Source organism: Triturus cristatus, chromosome 10, assembly GCF_964204655.1.
Source record: "Triturus cristatus chromosome 10, aTriCri1.1, whole genome shotgun sequence".
NCBI classification, from domain to species: Eukaryota; Metazoa; Chordata; class Amphibia; order Caudata; family Salamandridae; genus Triturus; species Triturus cristatus.
Window position 1 is genome coordinate 588,537,703 of NC_140593.1, and position 16,570 is coordinate 588,554,272.

General features: G+C 47.3%; 1 protein-coding gene across 3 annotated transcripts in view; it reads left to right on the forward strand.

Moving 5' to 3' along the window:
* The window catches only part of SNX29 (sorting nexin 29), a 1,557,993-nt gene that overhangs the window by 289,074 nt on the left and 1,252,349 nt on the right, over positions 1–16,570 (forward strand). The window lies entirely within an intron of this gene.

A 16,570-nucleotide genomic window follows, 5' to 3' on the forward strand; every position in this document is an offset into this window, starting at 1 on the left:
AGAGAAAGAAAAAGGGGGGGGAGGAGTTAGGGAGGAACAAAGAAAGCAAACAATAAAGGGAGAAAGAGGGGGGTGACGAGAAAGAAGGCCTACCGGCAGCGCTCTCCATGCTAGCCGGGCCAATCCACATCACACAGCATTGAAAGAACTTCCAAGGACATCCCCAAACAGGTGCTGAGCGACGCCACCATCATTCCCACCCTCAGTCATCAAGCAGTTAAGTACAATATGAGCATCAGGCAGAGAGGCAAGCGTCCCCACCAGACGCCACAATATAGCAACCATCTCACCCCAGATATCTAAGAGTTCTCTGGCTCAGTCATCAATGTTTCTGTGACAGTGACTGTTATGAGCCCCAGGCCCATGCCCGCCGTGCCCTGCTGCGACAGCAGGGAGTCTCTCCCAGGAGATGCTGGAGTGTGCCCCACTGCCATTAACTTCATGGAGCCATCTTCTTGAATTGTCACATTAGCAGAGGTCTGGTGTCCTGCCATACATCCCTTCCCTTCCCCCCCCCCGGGGGGCTTGCCTCCTCTTGGGCCTCGTCCAGCTACTGTTGCAGGGTCCCTATTACCATGATCTCTCCTTCCCCCTGTGAGGCTCCATCCTACAGCTCCAACCAAACCCAGATATTATCTGGGTGTTCAAAGAAATGTACCCTCCCTGAGGAGATGACTTTCAATTTTGAGGGGGTACAGAAGCATATACTTCAATTTGACCACCCTCAACTTTTGTTTGGTGGGCAGAAAGGATTTACGCTACTCCTGAAACCTCCTGGTGTAGTCTGAATAGATTCCTATCCTATTGTTCTCACACATTCGAACCTCTTTTTCTCTCAGCTCGCAAAATACAGTCTGTGTCCCGATAATTCAGGATTTTAGCTATAATCGCCTTTGGTGGGGCGCTAGGTGGGGATGGAGTAACCAGTGTCCTATGCGCCCATTCAACTACAAAGAACTCTGAGAGTCCTCTAGGCCGCAAATTTTCGTATCCAGCCCTCCAAGAAGTCCTCTGCTGATATGCCTTCGGCCCTCTCCGGGAAACAGAGGACCCTAATAGTTTTTGCACCATGCGCGCCCCATCACCATCTTCCCCTCTCTGCTCCTACTCACGGGTCACAGAGGACATCTTGGTCATTTGCTGCTTAAGCTGCAAAACATCCCCGTGCACACTTTCAATGTTACCCTCTGCCTCAGTTACTTTAACAGCCACTTTTCACAGGTCATCTCTAAACAAATTAACATCAATAGAGACAGTCTCTATCTTATGCTCCAGTGCCACGCGAGAACCTTGTATCGCCAACAGATCCACATGTGAGGGGTAGCCTGACCCCTCCAGGACTCTGCACACCCCTGTTGAGTAATCCATTGGGAATCCTGCCTTGGGGTAGTTTATTGCATTATAGTATTAGTAGCATAGGAGTGAGCTGCCTTGTCTTTTCCCGTTGTGCACAGTATGTCTCAGGGGCAATGGGTACCCCACCAGTCCTCAACTCCAGACTGACAGAGGGTACACCTAAAGAGTCCAGGGCCGCAGTGAGCACCAATAGTCTCAGGAGAATGCCAGGGCTGTTCAAGGGCACTCTCTCCACCCGTGTATCCGCTTCAGGGACCTCACAAAAAAAATCCAGCTATCAAGACAGGTAATTCAGTCCACAATTACACACTGCCCACTGCTACCTGCTGGCCCACTGTCACATGCCTCCATGCAGCCCGCCACTTCAGTTCAGGGCCCCCAACTCCCCAAAGTCTCCTGGCACCAATAGTATCATTCCCACAGGTTCTGGACCCCGGGTGCCCCTGCTCCAGCCACCCAAAGGCCCTAACTGTGATATACCTGGGTTGCTTTAGGTCTTGCCACTCTCAGTCCGTTCCTCGAGGGAGGAGGCCCCCCGTTGCCGATAGGCAGGCGTGTGACATGCTTTAGGGGCTACTTTAGTGGGTGTCACAATAAGTGCTGCAGGCCCACTGGTAGCATTTAATTTACAGACCCTGGGTATACCATTTTACCATGTTTAGGGGTGGGAGCACAAACACTTCAGCCCTGGCTAGCAGTGGTAAAGTGCACAGAGTCCTAATGCGAACAAAAATTTAGTAAAAAAGGAGGGAATAAGGGAAAAAGTTTGGAGTGACCCTGCAGAGAGGGCCTGGTCCAACACGGCCCCCTCCAGCCTTTAGCCAGGGGAGAATAGTCCATACCTTGATGAGCTTCCCTGCTCAGGCGATAGACCTTGGACTATGACCCTTTGCTGCAGAGGCACTTGTTAGTACTATGCCCTGCTCAATTCATTTATTTCCCTCTGTCTTCATTCTCTTGAGCCACTGAACTGACCCATGGGGGACCCTTCTCCTTACCTGTAGGCCCCATCTGTGCAGCACCTAACCTTAACTTGCTCACAGATGGATCCCAATAGGTAGACTACTGATGAAACTGGATTCTTATCTTATCGTATCTTACCATCGCTAAGAATCCTCAGGTCGACTGAACCATTTTACCTGCTGAATAGTGTGAAGGGAAGAAATTCCATTTCTCAATATAGCCAATTAAACTTCAACTTTATACTTCAAAAATCACTAACTCCAAATTCAAATTTTAAGGGTTTATCACAAAGCCAAAAATAGTTGCACATTCAAGCACCTCATCACGAGGTTAAGGAAATAAATGGGTACTAATACAAAGAATATCCTACGCAGGAGTCTCATCCGACTCAGAATAAGGAGAATAGTTGTCTCCAGAAGCAACCAATAACTGCTCCAATCTCTATGTTAGACTTCATTAACCTAAAAAGAAAAAGCAATTAGTATATCCCTACACTATCTCTAAGGTGACATCCCTACTCAGCATTATTCCCAGGCAAGAGAGAAAAAGGTGTCAGTAGTGAAGACTTCCTCAGAAGTACACAAGCTATAGAGCTCGTTCTGAGATGCTCCTTTTAGCTTCCCCCCCTAATCCTCAACTGTTTCACCTTCTGGGCACTGTCCCTAATACAAAATCACAAAACAGAAGAACAGGCACTCGTCCCACCTCTACGGCCAGGTCTTCCTTCTGTATTTTTCCATCGATACTCTTACTGCATCCAAAGGCGGTTGGAGTGGCCTTGGGTCCCAGGCACCTTCTCCGCTGAAAGTATTGTATCTGCATTCCAGTGTACTCCCATGTTGGCTTCTCCTACTATCCGAACTCCTAATACAAAGGATTAGTCTTTGTAACGAACTATGCGTCCTTGCACCTGCAGCAGAAACATGGGAACGAGAAACTTTCCACTCTCTGAGATCTGCTGACTTTTCTAAAACCCAGAGCCTTTCCAACGGAAACAATTTTTGGCCTACAATATTCAGCTAACATAAGAAATGAATAGGCCTTTCTCTTAAACGTATATGCGATCAGGCCTTTACACATTTAAACACACCCTTCTAGAATCACATCATAAGCATTGATTTCATTATACTTCATACATAGATAAGCAGAACTACACGTGCAGACTTTAATATGGTGCGTGTTTAAACCTAATGCATCACATTTTACATGAATGAATTCATAATGCAACATCTAAAATACATTTCAATTAAGCACTACATTAATCGTTAATCTTCATAAATGACATGATTACATTTCTATTCGGACTAATACATGCTGCTTTAGTACTACATTTCTAATGACCACACATTAGTAAATTTCCTACATTTTTTAGAATAACATGGCGCTCTATCACTACCACCATGGCCAACAAAGTGATGTGGCACATTCCTTACCTTGGATCAGACCTCTGTTCCCAACCCAAGGTAAATTCTGCCCATAAGGACAGCAACCAACAGAGGCCACTGACAGATGTCAGTGTCAAGATCTAGGCCCCAAGCCATCCAGGGATCTCTGAGGTTTCATAGTGGGGGGCAATAGCCGCAGGTGATAGGCACCCTTTTCCCACACTCTTCCCTACCAGTCCAGAGGTGGTAGCCTGAGACTGGTCACTCAGCTCAGGATCTGTACCCTGAGACTGAGCAGGGGTCAGGGGTGAGTCCTTCCTGCACCTGGGCATGTGTTCACTCTATTTAGGAGGAGTACTTCCAGAATTCTGAGGTTTCAGGGTGCCCTGGGCAACGGCCGCTCTTAGCTTTTTTACTACCAGTGGCAACGCATTCCACTGAATACAGTCAATGGGCATTTGGCGACTAACTATGACCCTTCTCTGGGCCACCTCCCCATCCTACTCCAGGGATACCAGGGCCATGGAGATAAAGCCTTGTCCCTGGACCTGAGATACCCTACACACCTGACTGGTGTACCGCTCTGGGAAAGACAGCCTTTCCACTGCCATGGTGTAACTGGTCCCGGTGTCCATTAAAACAATGACAGAGACCCCATTCACCTTGGCCCGGTGGAAGTGATGACTCCGACCCTCAGGGATCACCTGTCTACCCTCTCAATCCATCAATCAGGGATTTGTAGAGCGCACTACTCACCCATAAGGGTCTCAAGGCGCTGGGGCGGAGGGCAGCTCTGATGTCATCTGAAGAGCCAGGTCTTGAGGACCTTTCTGAAGGCTTGCAGTGTCGGGCTTCGTCTAATGCTGAGGGGAAGTTCGTTCCAGGTCTTGGCTGAAATGTAGGAGAAGGATCTGCCTCCCGTTCTGGCTCTGCGGATGCGGGGATTTCGGCCAGGGTGAGGTCAGCGGAGTGGAGGTTTCTCTTGGGGATGTGGAAGGAGATTCTTTCATTGAGGGATTGGGGTCCGGTGTTGTGGAGGGCTTTGTAGCATGTGTAAGCAGCTTGAAGGTCACTCTTTTTTTCAACGGGGAGCCATTGAAGTTCTCGGGGGTGCTGGGTGATGTGGTCATGTCATGGGATGCTGAGGACGAGTCTATGCTTTCTAACGATGGTTGCGATGGGGTCATGTAGATATTGAAGAGCGTGGGGCTGAGGGAGGATCCTTGGGGTACTCCGCATTTGATCTCTGTGGGTTCGCAGAGGAAGGGCGGGAGGCCTATTCTTTGAGTTCTGCTGAAGAGGAAAGAGCAGATCCAGTCTCAGGCAGTTCCCTGTATGCCGGCGTGGTGTAGTCTGGCGGCTAGTGTGCGGTGGGAGACTGTGTCGAAAGCTGCTGATAGGTCTAGTAGGATGAGGGCTGCAGTTGATCGAGGAGTGCACGTATGTCGTCTGTGGCAGCTTGGAGGGCGGTCTCTGTTCTGTGGTTGCTGCGGAATCCGGATTGAGATGGGTCTAGGATGTTGTTTGATTCTATGAAGTGCGTTAGCTGGTTGTTGACTATTTTCTCTGTGACTTTGACGGCGAAGGGGAGGAGCGAGATGGGCCTGTAATTCTTGAGGTCCGTTGTGTGTGCAGAGGACTTCTTGCCGACGGGTTTGATCTCGGCACTTTTCCAGCCCTCGGGGAAAGTGCCTATTTTGAGTGTGCAGTTGATAGTCCGTCGTAGTTCTGGTGTGATGGCGGAGGCGGCTCTGTGGAAGATGTGCAACGGGCAAGGGTCAGTGGGTGCACCGAAGTGGATGCTCCTCATAGTATTTGCAGTGTCTTCTGTGGTGACAGGGGTCTAGGTGAGGAGGGCCGGCTGGGTGGCATTGCTGATGGAAGGTGTTGAGCCGGTGCCTTGGTCGTTGAAGTTGTCGTAGATTGTCCTGATCTTGTGGTGGAAGAAGGAGCTGAGCTTGTTGCAGAGGTCCTGGGAGGGACATCGGAGGTTTCGCTGTGGGGTCTGGTGAATTCTTGTATGATGGAGAAGAGTTCCTTGGAGTTGTGGGAGTTGGAGAGGATTCTGTCCTGAAAGAAGTTTCTCTTCGTAGATCTGATCAGTTGGTGGTGTGCTGTCGTGCGGCCCTGTAGGCGGTGCCTTCTTCCTGGGTTTTGCTGTTCCTCCATGCTTACTCCAGTCATCGGCACGAGTGCTGGAATTCTCGGAGGTCCGTGGTGAACCAGGTAACATTCGAGTTGTGTCATCTGTTGGAGTGTATTAGGGGGGCGAGCATGTTGGTGCAGTCGGCGATCCATTGAGTAGGTCGTTGGCTGCAGAGTTGGCGTCATTCGTGGTGGGGTGTGGGATGTGGCTGAGGGCGGAGGTGAGGTGCTTTTCGGTGATCTAGCTCCAGTTTCTGAGTGGGAGACGTGGCCTAGGCTTGTGTGCGGTGGGTTTTGAGAAAGAGAAATAGACACAATGGTGGTCCGTCCATAGAGGTTGCGTGGTGTGACTGAAGCAGATGTTGTTTCCTCCGGCAAAGATGGGGTCGAGAGTATGTACCTACATGTGTGTGAGGGTGGTGACAAGTTGCTTCAGTCCGATGTTGGTGAGGTTCTGTAGGAGGGCGGTGAATTTGGGGTTGTTGAGGTTGTGAAGGTGGAAATTCAGGTCTCCAAGCAGTACTTAGTCTGTGGAGGCGAGGGCGTGGGGCGTGATGTAGTCTGCGATGGTGGTGGTTAACGGGGCGGGGTCCGGGAGGTCTGAAGGCAAGCGTTCCGTGTAGATTCGTTCTGGGGTTGGGCTGGATCTGGAAATGGATGTGTTCCATGAAGGGCGAGGCGTCGTTCGAGATGGTGTTTGTCAGTCGGAGGGAGCTTTTGTGGACGATGGCGAGGCCTCCTCCAAGGTGGTTGGGGCGGACTTTGCACAGTATCTGGTACCCATCAGGATGGTGGTTGTGCTGTCAGTAGCGGAGCTGGCGTTGGTCCAGGTCTCTGTGAGAAAGGCGACATCGGGCGAGAGGGTGTTGAGGAGTTCCCAGATTTCTACTGCGCATCTGTGCAGGCAGCGAACATTGAGGAGGATGCAGCTTAGGGGTTTGGGTGCGCTTGCGTCTGATGGGTTCACCTCCCAACTAATGGAGATTAGGGCATGCTCTACCTCCTGCCCCTGGGAGATACCTTTCCCTAAAGCCATAGTGGCCACCCCTGTAGAAGTTCCCACAAGTGGGTGGCTTCTTAGGGCAGAGAGAGCCCCCCTGCTTGTGTTCTAGCTGAGAATCAAATCAGCGGGGTTGGAAATGGGGCACCCTGGGCCACCTCCCACCTGTACCTCCCTCCTTTTCAGAAGGTGCATGGGAACCCTTCCCCCTTAGTCTGAGACTTGTCTGTGTCTCCCTTGACCTCTCCCTCACTCTGCTGGGAGGAACCTGACCAACACTTCTTGGGGTCTCTTCCCTGTTCTTGGACACTCATATGCTGATCCAGAGGTCGGCCTCTTCAGCAAACTTCATAGGTTCGCCAGCTTGCTATCCACCAAGTGTTGGTGCAGCTTTGTAAAACCAGTATTGAGCATGTGCTCCCTCAAGATTAGGTTGTATAGCCCAACATAATTATTAACATTTCAGCCCCTCACCCAGCTATTCAGTGCCTTGTTGGAGTAGTCTAAGAAGTCAACGCAAGACTGGTTTGGGAGTTTGCGCTGTCCCAGAACCTGTGACAGTATTTCTCAGGGGTCAACCCATATTTGGCAACAAGTATGGCTTTCATGGGGGCATATTTGTCTGGTCCTCTACCTCAAGTGTGAGAATTGTGTCCTTCCTGACTGTAGCCTTGTACTTCCATATGCTACCTCCAGTACTCTTCTGGAATCTTGTGTGCCCTCAGAGCCATCTCATAAGCAGAAAACCACTTGTGAGTATCATCTCCCACCACTTAATTGGGCACCAGTTCTTGTTGTATGCTGACCCCAACCTCTCCAATTCTTAAATTTAGAAAAGGATGAAAACAGACAATGGGAAACTAAGAAGAGTTTAAAAAGAGGTCAACTCTGACTTCAGATGATGTATTTGGGATTTTTGTGTGACACAAATCACTGTGTGGTACTGCACAAACACAAGTCCTGAGCCAGACTGCTGAATACCAATGTGTGAAATTGTGTGTTAGCCCTGGTCCAGCTACAGCCACAATCCCTTGCACGGTGAACCACAAAAAGTCACTAAATTAACCTGTGCTTATTCCTAGGTAGTTTGGCACAAGACAATAAGTCAGGCTTACTTTAGAGGCAATGTTTAAAGTATGTATTAAGCACATAAACAGTAATAATGTGAAAACACAACACAGGAAAAATCCCACACCAATTTGGAAAAGTAGAGTAAATTTTAATAAATTATTTGACACTAAAACGACAAAAATCCATCAGTAGAAGCAGAGTTATGAATTTGTAAAGTTTTTGTAAAAAAACCCGCACCTAAAAGGTCAAATTGCCAACTGCGGGGATCTAGCCATGCGCGACTGGGTCAAAGTAAAAAAAATAATGGTTGACCGTGATGGAGCGCGTGTGGTTCTGAACAGGTGGCTAGGAAACTAGCCCTTGGAGTCACTCTGATAGTGCTGGACTCAAGTGGAAAGGAGGGTCAAAGTTTGTCCCCAAATGCCCATAGACTGAACTCCGGGGAATGAGTTGCCCTCGGTGTCAGGAGCGCTGAGAGGGGTGGCAGCACAGGGTGCCCTGACAGTGGAGGGTACTTGAGCCCAGATGGAGGGACCGGGTGAGGGAGGACTCGCTCCTCTCCCTGTTCAGTCTCTTGGTACAGACCCTGGGCTGAGAGGCCATACTCAGGAGTCTGATCCAAGGGATAGAGGGGTCCACATCACCTTGCTGGCCATGGTGATACTGTCTGTATACTGGGAATGCATCTGTGAACATGTTAAAGGTAGGTGCTGCACAGATGAGGTCCACAGGTGAGGTGAAGGGTTCCCCGTGGGTCTGTCCAGTGCCTCAGGAGAGTGTAGACAGAGGAATCCAACTGAATTCAGAAGGTTGTGGAACTGACAAGTGCCTGTGCAGTAGAGGGCCATTGTCCATGTTCTATTGCCTAAAGAGGTAAGTCCCCCAAGGCATTGATTAGTCTCCCCTGGCTTTAGGTCGGAGGAGGGTTGTGTTGGGTCTAGCCATCTCTGAAGGGTCACCCCCAACTTTTAGCCTTTACCATGCTGAATTTGTTTTTGTTGGCCTTAGGACACCAAACAGGACTGATAGCCAGTGCTAAAGTGACAATGCTCGCTTCTCTAAACATTGTAGAATTGACTTGCACCCAATTAGCATATTTAATTTACTTGTAAGTTCCTAGTAAAGTGATACTGCGTGTGTCCAAGGACTGTAAATTAAATGCTGCTAGTGGGCCTGCAGCTGTGATTGTGCAACTCACTTAAGTAACCTGTTAAACATGTCTCAGGGCCGCCATTTCAGTGCAGTTTTAAACTGCCATTTCGGCCTTGCAAAATAAACATTTTGCTAGTCCCAAAGCTTCCTTTTTAATACATATACATCATTCCTTGGATAGGCCCCAGACAGCCCAGATGACAGGGTGCAGTGTATTTAAAACGTTGGACATGTACTTTTAAGTTTTACATGTCCTGGTAGTGAAAAACTCTTAAATTTGTTTTTCATTACTGCAAGGCCAACCTCTCCCAAAGGATAACATTGAGTTACCTTATTACATTCCATACGTGATGGCTTTCAAGCGCGATGCGCAGGTAGGCAGTTTGAGATTAGTGTCTATAGAATTGTAATTAAAAGCTCTTTTTAATGGTAAAGTCGGATTTATAATCACAATTCTAAAAACGGCACTTTAAAAAGTTGGCAATTTCTTGTCCTAACAATTTGGTACCTGCAGCCTGATCCTGAGTCACATGACAGGGTGTAGCTGGCAGTTCGCCTTTTGGTTCTTGCTCCCAGACAGTGAGAAAAAGGGCTGATAGGTGTTGGCAGGATGGGCAACTCTGAGTTAACGAGGGGGAGGAACTGTTGTCTTATGCACATGATACACAGTTGGTCATGCCCTTCGATGGAGACATTGACAAAGTGGAGGTCTGCTTCATGGTCAGTTTGAAGGTGATTGCAGGCTGGATGTCAGATAACTTCCTCCAGCTGAATCCAAGGAAAACTGGGATTATTTTGTTTGGGAAAGCCCAAGATCTTTGGACCCCAGATTGGTGGCCACCGGATCCAGGCAACGCCCCCAGTCCCAGTAAGGTAGCAAACAAACCTAGGAGTTTAGGTAGACCAGAAACTAAATATGAGGGAGCAGGTTCTGTCTACCACAGGCACTTGCTTTTTGACATTATGTCTACTAAAGAAAGCCCTCTTTTTCATTCTCTGACAGCCAGAAAGACCTTGGTACAGGCTCTGGTGGTAAGTCAGCTGGTTTACGGAAACACGTTTCTAGCCTCTGTTAACGAGTCACTAATAGCCAAACTACAAGTTGTGCAAAACACGGTCGCACGGCTGATCTGTAATCAGCCTCCCAGATTGCCCTCGACTCCTCTTCTACAATCCTTGCACTGGTTGCCTGTAAAGAAAAGAATTGTCTCAAAAATGTGTTGTTTAACCCAGTGTTTCCCAAACTGTGGTCCGCAGACCCCCAGGGGTCTGTGACACATTCCCAGGGGGTCCTCAGGCAGTAATTTTAAAAGCACAATAAAGCTCCTTGTAGAATTAGCAGTTTTCCAGCAACAATAAAAGTGTCAAGATAACGTCAATGATGAATGTACCTGCTGGAGAGAGAAGAGAGTTTTGTCAAGTGGCAGCTTTGACTTATCTAATGTAGCACAGAGGGTTAATATGCCTACCGCAAAGAACGTGTACCATGCATTTTAAAAAACAGTTTTTTATGTGCATAAAACTCTAATCAAAGAGCTGCTTGCAAACTGCAAGGTACCAGTTAGAAACATATGCTTTTTCCAAGTCTTTCATCATGCTGATGCTGCTAAAAAGGTTTATTTGGGTGGAAATACATTTTTATTGTTAAAGTCCATGCTAACCACAGTGTTATGTTTTGAATCCTGAGTTTGTGCTCCTCCAGACTAAGAACTCTTTACAAATGCCTACCAGTATGAATGACATGTGAATCCTGCACCTTGTAGTCGCATTAGCCTTATGTAACATTTTCTATACACTGATTAACACGTATGAATCATTGTCTCTATGGGGCAGATTTTCAAGGAAAGTCACTCCGTGTGTGCCGCAAGCCATTTGGCTGAGCCGCACTGAGTCACTTTCAAAGCACAGGGATGCAACATATTTACAACAATATGTCGCATCTCTGTGCTTCCCCCTGCGCTGGCACACAAACTTCTGCCATGCGCCTGCACAGGCACATTTGCACCATGGTGCAAGGATGCCTGCATCGTGGGGAGATTGTTTATATGCAGAAGGGTTCCCTTCCTGCACATAAACAATCAGAAATGGCGTTTTTCAACTTCTAAGTGTGCTGCATCAGCACACATTGAACATGCAAAATGTCATTGTTTTACGGATTGTTTATGTGCAGGAAGGGACTCCATTCCTGTACATAAACAATCACCAGAGGTGATATCATCTTTCTATGCCTGCTGCAGAATGCAACACGCATAGAAAGAGGAAACAAATGAGGAGAAATGAATAAATCTTTCCTCGTTGCGCTTCCCTATACCTCCCCTGGGGAGGGATAGCATTCAGACACATTTCCAGATTCACGATTTCTAGTATCTCTGGAAATGTGTCTGGTTTCATGGGTGTTGCGTGGGAACACCCACAGCAAGACCCATGGAACACCCCTTTCACGCAAAATGCTATGTGCAAATAGGCCATATTTACAAGACCAGGAAAAGTCAAGCATGGTGTCTTTTGCTGCGTTGGAAATATGGGGCACTAAAATACGCGACTGGTGCGTCACTTTTTGTGAAGCATCCGTGGCGCTAGGGGCTTGTAAATATGCCCCTATATGTGTGTGATGTAAAGTGCTTGACATCCTTCAATGGTATGAGAGATGCTATAAAACCAATGAAATGCATGTGACAGAGGGGCTATGGAGAGATGAGAGGCACTGTTGGAGGGTGATAATAAGGGAATCCCAACAAAGATTGTCGTATCCTGGTGCATAGTAAGGTCATCATTTGCTATTCTTTAAAAGCTGATACAATTCAATATATAATGATACATGTGTTGTAGAATGCACCATTGTTTCCTAATTTGTTTTGGGGGGGGGGAGAGCCTCCCAAAGCCCCCTTTGTAGTGGTCAGGCTCACTCACTGCACTTGGTGTGCACTGTATGGGGGGGGGACTGGTCTGAAAACATTTACCAGGGCTGCTTTGGGTTTCCAGTCTGGCCCTGGCAGAAGCCTCGTACTGCGATATAAAACCAACCATTTAAAAGTTAGTCATTGAGATGCAGCCCTAACATCCCTGCTTTTTCCAAATTCTTTCAATATAAAATACTAAAATCCTTAGTAATTTGAGTATTTGTTTTGTGTGCACACGTGTGTTTATTGTTTTTGAATTACTGTTTTAATGTTTGAAATTTAAATCATACAAATTGCTTGGGGGTCCCCGGCCTCCAGTGGTGACTCAATGGGGGTCCTCAGGAGTCAAAAGTTTGGAAACCACTGGCTTAACCTATAAAGCTCTGCAGGGAAAAGGGTCCTAGTACCTCTATCTGAAGAACAAGCACTATCATCCCACAAGGAATTTGCATTCCAGTGATAAAAAGCTTCTTCTGAGACCACACATTTGATTATCTAAATGTGGTGGCATAGCCTTTTCCTATTTGGCACCTACCTTCTGGAACAATTTGCCATTCTCTCTCCGAACTTGCTCTGACTATAGCAAATTCAAGAAAGCACTAAAAACAGAACTGTTATAGACTCTATACTCAGTTTTGAGTTGACTGAGCGCCGAGATACCCCTGTAGGGGTGATTTGTGTGCGATATCAAATTGTATTTTATTGTTGTACCACACTTAAACTTCACAAAGCTCCTGCCTGAGCACTCTCACAAAGAGTTTGACAATGTTCTTTTGTGACCCCAGACAAACTGGGGCCAGGACAGGGAGAAGGGAGATGCCTAACATCTCAGTGAGGTGAAAACCTTTAGAAGCTACCTCTACTTCAGAGTGGGCACCAGGTATAACATATGTGCTAGACTAATTTCGTTGAGATTGTATTGAAGGCATTTGATTATCTTTGCACTTAATACTGACATTCTAAGAGGTGTATAATATAAACAGCACAGGGTACAGTATTGCTGGAGTTGTAAATCAGCAGGATTAAGAGGATAGGTACAAATGCATAAAATCGTTTTTTCTGTCCAGGGTAGTGTCTATATCCTCAGCACATTTACTGGCAAGGATAGCTAAGTTATCAAGAAATGTTATTGCAAAAACCCCAAATATTCTTTATTGATAACTTATATTTTTGAGCGAGTCATCCCATAAATGCCAAATGAGATACACGAGTGAAGTCTCAAATATAAAAAATTTGGGTCCGATGTTACAGCAATTTCGAAATCTCTCAGCCGTGACTAAATGACCCTTGTCTAAGGCTTGATTAAGTGTCGAAATTCTAATCTGTTGCCGTTGAAAGCTACTGAGTCGACTAATCATTCTGAGAGGAGTGGACTTCCAGAGAGTGGTAAAAGTATGAATTGATGAAATACTGAGTTCCTTCCTAAAGTCACTAACATCGTGAGATCACACCTTCTGATGGAATCGGAGTCGATGATATAAGGGGTTTCTTTCCACTTGGCAATGGAGGTGGAAGTTGAGGGGTGCAGCAAACTGCAAAAGGCCCCCACACCCGGAGTTCTTTTGCACCATTAATGTGTGTCATTTCCAATTGTCACTCGTGTAATTTTTAAAAATCTTCCTAGGATCACAGAGGTCATGATGTAGCAGGCATCTGTTGTAATTGCATTTGTTAATGTTGTAGTCTGCCTGACTGAAAAAGACAAGTGCACTTGTTTCTATTCCCGTAAGGTATAGCATGTTTTTACGGTTAAGAATAAAACTTCCCCAGATATTGAACCTGTTGCTCCAATGCTAAGCTCGCCATGAGGCAATTAAAATACCAAAGCCCCATCCCTGAATGTTTTTCTTAATGTATGAATTGTTTGGTATATTTTTGAAACAAAAACGTTAGAATTAGTCACTGTCCACCATCTTTGCTTTAGGATTAGGATTGGTGTAAGTGTTTTTCCATGAGTACAACGAGTACGGCAAATATTGAAGATATTTTTTTCTTTGGCACAGAGTTACTAATGAACAGGTTACTTACCTTTGGTATTGTATTATCTGGTAGAGAGACAGTCTAGCCTCATATTCCTTAACTTTTGAATTCTACACAGGTGTCAGACTAGATCCAGAAAATTTTCAGCAGTCCCTCTGCCCGCCAAGGGACAGTGTGTTACGACTTCGTGATGACATTGACTCCGGATGTGACATCAGTGGAGTCCTATAAGTCCCCTCCGGCGCACTGACGTCAGTTTCTTCTGTGAAACCTTCTGCAGCAAAACACAGAGCCACTATAGAAACTATCTGTGGAAACAGAAAATGGAAATAAATGGTATAACAATACCCAGGCAAGGCCCACAAGGAAGGACCCAAAGGAATGATGAAGCAATCATAAACAAAAGGTATGGCAATACCAAATCAAGATTAAGAAGTAAGACCCAATGGTCCGTTGAATTAAACAATTACGTGAAACAGTGATTACTGGTATTTAAAACCAGTACCAAAAAAGGGTATAACCCTACAGATCGTTCACAGAGCGGTGAGGATGGGCAAGGCGTTAAGAAATCTAAGGCTAAACTGTGTCTCTACCAGATAGTACATTACCAAAGGTAAGTAAGTTGTTCATCTGATAGAGACATTTAGCCAGAGATTCCTTCTTAACTTTTGAATTAAATACCACAGCTATACCCATCCGGAGTATGGTCTGCAAACTAATCCTACAAAGGTTCTAAAGAGAACCACAGGCCGGACATACGTAGGAAGTAGATAAAAAAGAACATGGCTCCTTATAAAACCTGTGACAATGACCACATGCAATGTAAATAGAAATAACTCCACAGGCACAGAAGAACCCAGGCCTCATGGGGAATAAGATAAAACCCTGTCAGAAGACGTCTAAAAACAGTCCGACAATAGCATTTAACCCCCCCAAAGGGTAAGTGAGCCCTTGGACTAGAAGGGATAAGGCAAAGCGAATGCCATGTAACCCATATTTTCTACATCAGTAAATAAATATCTAAAGGAAACCTAACCTAATAACTCCAGAAAAGAAGGGCTTCCAGAGCCCATTCCCAATAAGACCTAAATGAATAACCCATTCATTGCAAGGTCGGGAATATCAATACAAGCATCAGTGTAGATGAACATCATAGTCCATCCCTGACACAAAACATTTTTTTAGACACTTTGATCACCCGAAGGTTCACACAATGTATGGCGCCTGCAGAGATGGAAAGATGGCAACTAACAGATATGAATCTGTCATAAAAACTGAACAATTATGTAAAGAACTATACCACCGTGTTCCATGCATGCATATAGATTTGAACCCAAACTTGCAGAGAAGAAAGATGCACATCGCACCTTACAATAATTTTGTTTATTAAATAGAATGAACATCCTATCTGAAAGAAACAGTTAGTTATAGATTCATTACCTTAGAATCAACCCCAGGCATCAGACTGTATCCGCAAATTTTTTCGTCAGCAGTACCCCTGCGCGTCGGAAGGTGGCGTCGGTCGACTCTGCGTCCGTCGTCGGCTTCGTGGTTGCCGAGATGACGTCACGGTAGCTACAAAGACACCGCCTTCACGCGCTGATGTCAGTTCTTTCTTTTTCCGCGTCAGCAAGCGCAGATCCGGAGAGACCAGTACTCCAGTCACTTTTTGACTGACTTTTTTCCGACTTTTGTCGACTTCGTTTTTTGAGTCTGACTCCTGGTGCACGCGGGATGCCCGGCTTCAAGGCATGCGGTTCCTGTAACCGACTGATATCAGTGACGGATCCGCACCGCGTGTGGCTCTACTGCCTGGACCACGACCATGACCCCAAGTCGTGCTCCAACTGCCGAACCATGGCCCGAAGTCTTTGCGGGAGCGGTCCCGAAAACTCCTCGAGGCCCGGCAGTCGGCTCCGCGTCGCTCAAGGTCCCAGTCGCGTGGGAGGTTGAGGAACCGATCGCAGAGTCATCATCATTCCTCTTCTAAGTCTTCGCACTCGGGGTCAGGTAAGAGTCAAAGCACAAGAAGGAGTCGAAGAAGCATCGTCGCTCTTCGACTTCCCCTCGTCCGTCGGCCGATGCTACGAAGGGGGCGAGTGGTGCCCTCCCGCGGCTCCGCGTGCGGAGCCTTCACGGTCGACTCCGGCCTTCCCTCCCTTCCCAGGACCGGGAGCGACCCCTGCCCAGCTTCGTCAATTTTACGAAGTGATGCACTCCATCTTTCGGCAGCCCAACTCCGCCGGCATGCCTTCGGGCCCCGCAGACTCGGATGGGGGCCCTATGCCTTCGGCTCCGGCGGCTTTGGCTCCGGCACTGCAGGGCCCCCTTGGATTCAGGCCTGTATCCGGATCGGCAAGCGTCAACCTCGTTACACCTCCACCGGCACAAATTCCACTGGCACCACGTCCGCAGCCGATGCCAGCTGGACCCCCAGCCGGTGTCGACCCCGGCTTCCTCCCCGATGTGGATACGGAGCCGGACTGGCTTTGACCGATGCCGGATCCGGCGCTGATGGGTACTTTCGTCTCTGTGTTCCACCCTGGCCATTTTCAGCCAGATTGGCATCCAGAGGAGGGTGAAGAACACTGGGAGGGGTCTGGTGACCCTTTAACAGA